The 6,000-nt window shown below is 38.8% G+C and overlaps 1 pseudogene; it reads left to right on the forward strand.

The window, feature by feature from the left end:
• Positions 1-1,777, forward strand: part of LOC133479405 (serine/threonine-protein kinase ULK4-like) — a 76,548-nt pseudogene extending 74,771 nt beyond the window's left edge.
• Positions 1,778-6,000: the final 4,223 nt, after the last annotated feature.

Genomic DNA, 6,000 nt, shown 5'->3' on the forward strand with positions numbered 1-6,000 from the left:
TAGCTCCTCGCAGTTGTATGTTTAAAAAAAAAAAAAAAAAGTCAGCAAGAGCCGATATTGCCCTTAGTGACTTGTCACTAACAGTAAATAACAATGTAATACTGAGTACCTAGGAATTTGTGACCTTGTGAAAAGCAATATTACTTCATCACCATGACTTCAGTGATACAAACTGAATATACTGTTTTCTAAGCTCCCTGTCAATCATGGGCCCTCACTTTTCTCCCCCTTACGGCGCCCCTGTGACGACCTTATGAATGTGCCTCAGGCTCCAGCTTATAAGAGATTTGTCTTATATTGAGTTACTCTGAATTATTCTATTTTTGGACACTACAGTATACCAATCTGACTAATGAGGTTGATCTGGAAAACAATGTAATGTGTGTCTTGAAATGATGTTTGGAGAGGTGAAAAAGGTTGACTATATTTGCATGCATCAAATTCCAACATTTATGTGGTTTCAAGCAAATTTTACCTTTTTAATTATACAAAAATTGCAAGGTGCTGTGACATTAATATTACGATCGCCGCCCCTTGAATACTACCAACCTAAAGTTGTATACACTGATGGTCATGTATTAGGTTCCCTTACTCGACATTTTGTGGAAATCAACCAGGGATGCAACAGCATTTCTTGGCTAAGGTTTGAATAAGGTGAAGCTCATCCTCACTGACTGACACAACAACTTTTACTCAGAGACATGTCTGATGTTGGACTGATCAATATGTTTTGCTCTTTTTAGCTGTCCACTGAGAGCCAGGAGGTGTGGGAGGAGTCCATGCAGTGTCTGTTTTTTCTGGTCCAGCTGTATGGACGAAGTCATGACTGCCTGTCATCAACCTGTTTGCATAAATACTCCCATGTTCTATGCATCAATTTGTGCAGCAGGACTCCCCAAAGTCAGGATAATCAAACGACTGGTGAGTATGATGGACACACACTACATAATACATACTACAGAAGTAGGCAAAACAACAAAAGCAAATGGCCAATATATTTGTTTATATTAGATTGATAACAGAAGATTTTCACTCAAGTTACACTGTGCTCCCAATTATTTTGCATATAGGATTGAAGTTAGATAAACATTTGAGTTTCTGTTTTCTGATTTATTTATTTTTGCTTTCTGTGTTCTTTTTAGATCACTGATATAAATCAAAGACAGGACAGTTCCAGAAAACAATTGTCCTGCTAAAAATGTTCGAGTTTTATTCGCTGATGATACTGTGCTATTTTGTGATTGGTCTAGATGTTTGGAGTGATGGATGGTTGATGGATGGTCATCGTGGTCCATGATGAATGGTGAAAAAAACTGAACTAGTCGGTCCTTTGGGGATGCAAATTAGAAAAGACAAATTGCTGGGCTGTTCACACCTGAGTTGACATATTAGTTAAAACTAAACCTCTTGAGGCATTATAGGTAGAAAAGCCAAGTGTCTGGGGTATGGGAATTCTAGTGTTAAGGCAATCTTATTTGGTTGTTTTAAATACACGATGTGTAATTCTCTTTGGTGTCTAGTTGACCGTACTTCAACTGGGAGTGGCATTAAACAGCTGGGAGCCTCTTTTTTGATTAATTTTGTACTATTTGCTATCTGAATTAAGATGAATTAAGTTAACTGCCACAATATAGCGCTCGCATCAAGGTTTGCGCTTGTAAGTCAAAGCAAAACATCGGCGGAACGACGGCTCATTTCTCGAAAAACTCAGCGCACCACTGTACATTATCAGCAAAGATGTTTTTGGTCAAACCTTTGATTATTTTACAACCTGCATTTAATAACAGAAAAAAACTGTTTTTATTGTTTTTTTTACAAGCTATTTGTTTAATTTAAATGTTTTATAATAATTTTAAACACTATTTTGAGAAATTTTGCAAAACAAAAATGTCATTGTGATGGTTTTGTTCAATAACATTCTGAAAATTATAGACGCTAATTCAAAATCTCACAAAAGTCTGTCGATCCCTCACATTTTTGTAAATATTTTGTTAGCAAACTTAAGAAATGACGCTTTGCGACAATGTGAAGTTGTCATATGTGTGTGTGTTTCGGGTTTTGTCTTCACCCCCTGTTTCACACACACCTGCTCCTGTGAGCATCTTCATCACCTGTGCCTCGTTCACCCTAATTACCCCTTGTATATAACCTCGTGTCTCATTTCCTCTCGTTGCCAGTTTGTTGTACCTTGTCGTCGCGTTCCAGCATTCCTTGTTTCCACGTCATAGATTCACAGTAAGACTTGACCCTGTTCCGATTATCGACCTTGTCTCTTTGCCTCATGTTTTTGGATACTGTTGCCTCTCTTGGATTGCCTGCCTGTGTACCGACCTATGCCCGTCTATTAAACCTCTCTTTTTGGAAACTGTCAATTTGTTTTGGAGTCGTGCAATTTTGGGTCCTATCCTCTGTTCCGTTCATGACAGAAGTAGTTCATGTATTGCTTGTAAAACTGTAAATCTTCTGTTCCTTCAAAATAACTCAACACACAGCTATTAATGTCTAAACCGCTTACAATAAAGGTGAGTAGATCCTTTAGTGGAAATGTCCAAATTGTGCCCAAAGTGTAATTATTTTGTTCGGCCAGAGGCCACCATTATTTTATAGTACTGCCTTTAACCCTCTTGGGCATGGAGGTCACCAAAATTTCACGGGTTGTCACTGGAATCTTCTTCCACTCCTCCATGATGACATCATGGAGCTGGTGGATCTTGGAGACCTTGTGCTCCTCCACCTTCTGCTTGTGATTGCCCCACAAATGCTCGATAGGGTTTAGGTCTGGAGACATGCTTGGCCAGTCCATTACCTTTACCCACAGCTTCTGAAGCAAGCCAGTCTTGGAGGTGTGTTTGGTGTTGTTATCATGTTAGAATACTGCCCTGTGTCTCAGTTTCCAAAGGGAAGGGATCACACTTTACTTAAGTAGGTCACAGTACATTTTGGTATTTGTGGTTCCCTCAATGAACTGTTACTTCCTAGTGCCTGCAGCACTCATGCAGCCCCAGACCATGACACTCTGTTGGATTTATCTTACCCAACATTATAAAAAATAGACACAAAAGGAATGAAGACGCTGGTTTCTTTTTCTCATGAGGAGGGCGTATGGGAGATTGTTCAGATCACAGCCTCTCAACACGCTCTAAACAATCCCCCCCCCCTCGCTCCTGCATTTATTTGAAATAGGAGGGATTTACAAATCATAATGTTCTAAGCAATAAGACACAACACAAAATATTTGATAATAAGAGGGTTTTTCCCAGACATAGTATTCTAAACAATAAGACACGACACATAATATTTGATAATAAGAGGGTTTTTCCCAGACATAGTATTCTAAGCAATAAGACACAACACAAAATATTGGACCAACACTTGTCCCGACCCGACCACATCCGATCACGTCCTTGGTCCAGGCACCCTTCCATCGGATGATGCTGAGTCATCTTTTCGAAGGCGAGACCTCTAAAATCGTCCATAATACTAATGCAAGCTAAGCAAATAAATGATAACTTCTAGAATATATTTAACATTTCCCTCCTGTTTATCATGTATTTGCACAAATTCTCATATCATCTTACAGTCACTTCATTTCGATTTTTAATTGTAGAATCATTTTTATGAAACAAATACATTTACACTCAGAGTAAACTTGTCATACATGAATGTTGTAGTTTAAACATCGTAATCACCTGGATCAGGAAACAAATCAGGTAAAACAACATCATCATCATCATCGTCATTATTATCAACCTCCAATAAAGGATAAATCTGCTCCATACGGTTCCATGTGGGTTATGGCTGTGGTGATTAATTTACTGATTAATGCCCGAATGCATGGGATACAACAACATCCACACAATGTCAGAATGGCTGCAAAAACAGCAATTGATATCAATATTGGTGAAATTAGGGTTTTATATTTACCAAAAACGTCCATTCAGCTGTTTCACAAGGAGTGTTGATTGAGGGTCCGTAGACCATCGATGGCTCTGGTCAAGCTGCCATCTGAAGCAGTATTGTTTGTTCTCCAAACATACCGCAAACACCTCCCTCTCTTGCGAGGAGCATGTCGACAGCTATGCGGTCTTTGGAACGTCCTTGAGCTGCTCGTGCACAGCTTCCAACCCACTCTGAGTCCAATTTCCTAATCTCTGTACATTGAAGTGGATATAGTTTATCCCATCAACATTTTTATTAATCGTACACCAACAGCATATGAAGTATTCAAATCCTCCTGCAACTTGGTCAGCTAATTTGTATTGATTAGGAACCCCACGAGGAACATCATGTATGTTTTATGTTGGATAATTTTGCCTCTGCCAGGATAAATCTCTTTTTTGTCAAGTATGTCCAAAACACACAAGGAATTTGTCTCCAGTAGTTGGAGCCGCTCTAGTACAACAGACAGTCAATTTACAGAACACTTTGGAGACATAAAGACATTGACAAAAAATAATTGTGCAAAAAGATGCAGTCCTCTAGCAGCAGTTTGAATGACTAATATCGCAATAGTCCGGTGCAAAGATCATTGTGCAAAGGGCGCTGAGACTTCAAGGAGTGTATGCGGTTTAAAGTGACGAGTAGTGCGATAATCTGGGACAATGGTTGTGCAAATGTTGCAGATGCTCCTCAATCAGTGTGCAAATGGAATAATACAATCTTGTGATAATTATGCCGGAACTATGCGCAACAAAGGCCTGGGACCCATGCAAACAACACAATCTTTTCTCGCTACATTTGCTGCTTGTTCCATCAATAGTAACCAATTGTTATTTTGTCCTGAAACTCCTGTGACAACAAGGAACCAATCATCAGTAGTTATGTTGTTAACCATTAAAATTTGTCTACCTTTCTTTGAAGTTTTCAATGGCATTTTTGGTTTAACACGGTTCCTATAACACAATACTACTTGGAAGTGGGGATCTTTTCCACCAGAATAGGCCCACAAGCTCACTATCAAACACATTGGGTGACTTGTATTTCAATATTAAACTATGGGCCGTTTTGCTTATGTTAAACTTCTTTCTTTGTTCTTTTGCTGTTCTTTTTGACCAACTGGACCAATCATAACCTGTTTCACCAATAAGGTGTTTCCATTCAAAACCTATAGTTGCATACCAGTCATATCTAAATCCCCAATTCTGCCCATTCTCTTGAGCATCATTGGTGAGAGCCGCATATGGAATTATGATTAAAGCAGCTTGATTTTGGGGGCACAAAATATTAAACCGTTTTGCCGCATTTGGAGGCCATGCCCACAATTTTGATCATCAGCTGTACTCCTTTTGATACGAGTTAATGATTCAAAAAAATTTTTTTATTATTATTATTGGGTTCGTCATATTGGTCCAGTTGGTAGGTGATTTTCTATCTAAAAAATGGGTTTTATCATTGAGGGTGGGACGTCCCATGTACCACAAAAACAAAACCAACATCTTAGTAGCCAAAGTTGCTACGTAACAACTTATCGAATCTCATAACCAACGTGGGTGTGCCTTTCTGCTGAGTTCTCACTAAAAGGGTTGGTGTCTTTTTTCTTTACCAGCAAGCGTTTTCAGAATCTACACATCTGCTCCCGCTCCGTTATCAGACTTTTGCTCACCTTCCCTATTTGAGTACTCAGCTGAAATGACTCTTACAGTGTGTTAAATGAACCCACGTGTTTCTTTCTGCTATTTTTTAGGGCTGTAAAGTGTCAATCTATCTGTGCCACCATCCCTCCGGTTGAGACGTGACACAGCATGTCTCAATATAGCAGCCCATTTGAATAGTTTTTTTTTTTTTTTTTTTTTTTCCTGTGCTAATGTAAATTTCATTTTGTAGTTTTGCACTTTGTTTTTCCCAATAATTGCGTTCTTGTTGTGGAATACTCATATTGGCTATCAGTATAGATTGTACCATCTTTATTTATCATTAGTTTGCATGCCTCGATTAATGCTACTAATTCAGCAGCTTGTTCAGCCAATTCCTGTCAATCATGCTGCGTGCCTTCATCATTAA

The sequence above is a fragment of the Phyllopteryx taeniolatus genome, chromosome 6, assembly GCF_024500385.1.
Source record: "Phyllopteryx taeniolatus isolate TA_2022b chromosome 6, UOR_Ptae_1.2, whole genome shotgun sequence".
NCBI lineage: Eukaryota > Metazoa > Chordata > Actinopteri > Syngnathiformes > Syngnathidae > Phyllopteryx > Phyllopteryx taeniolatus.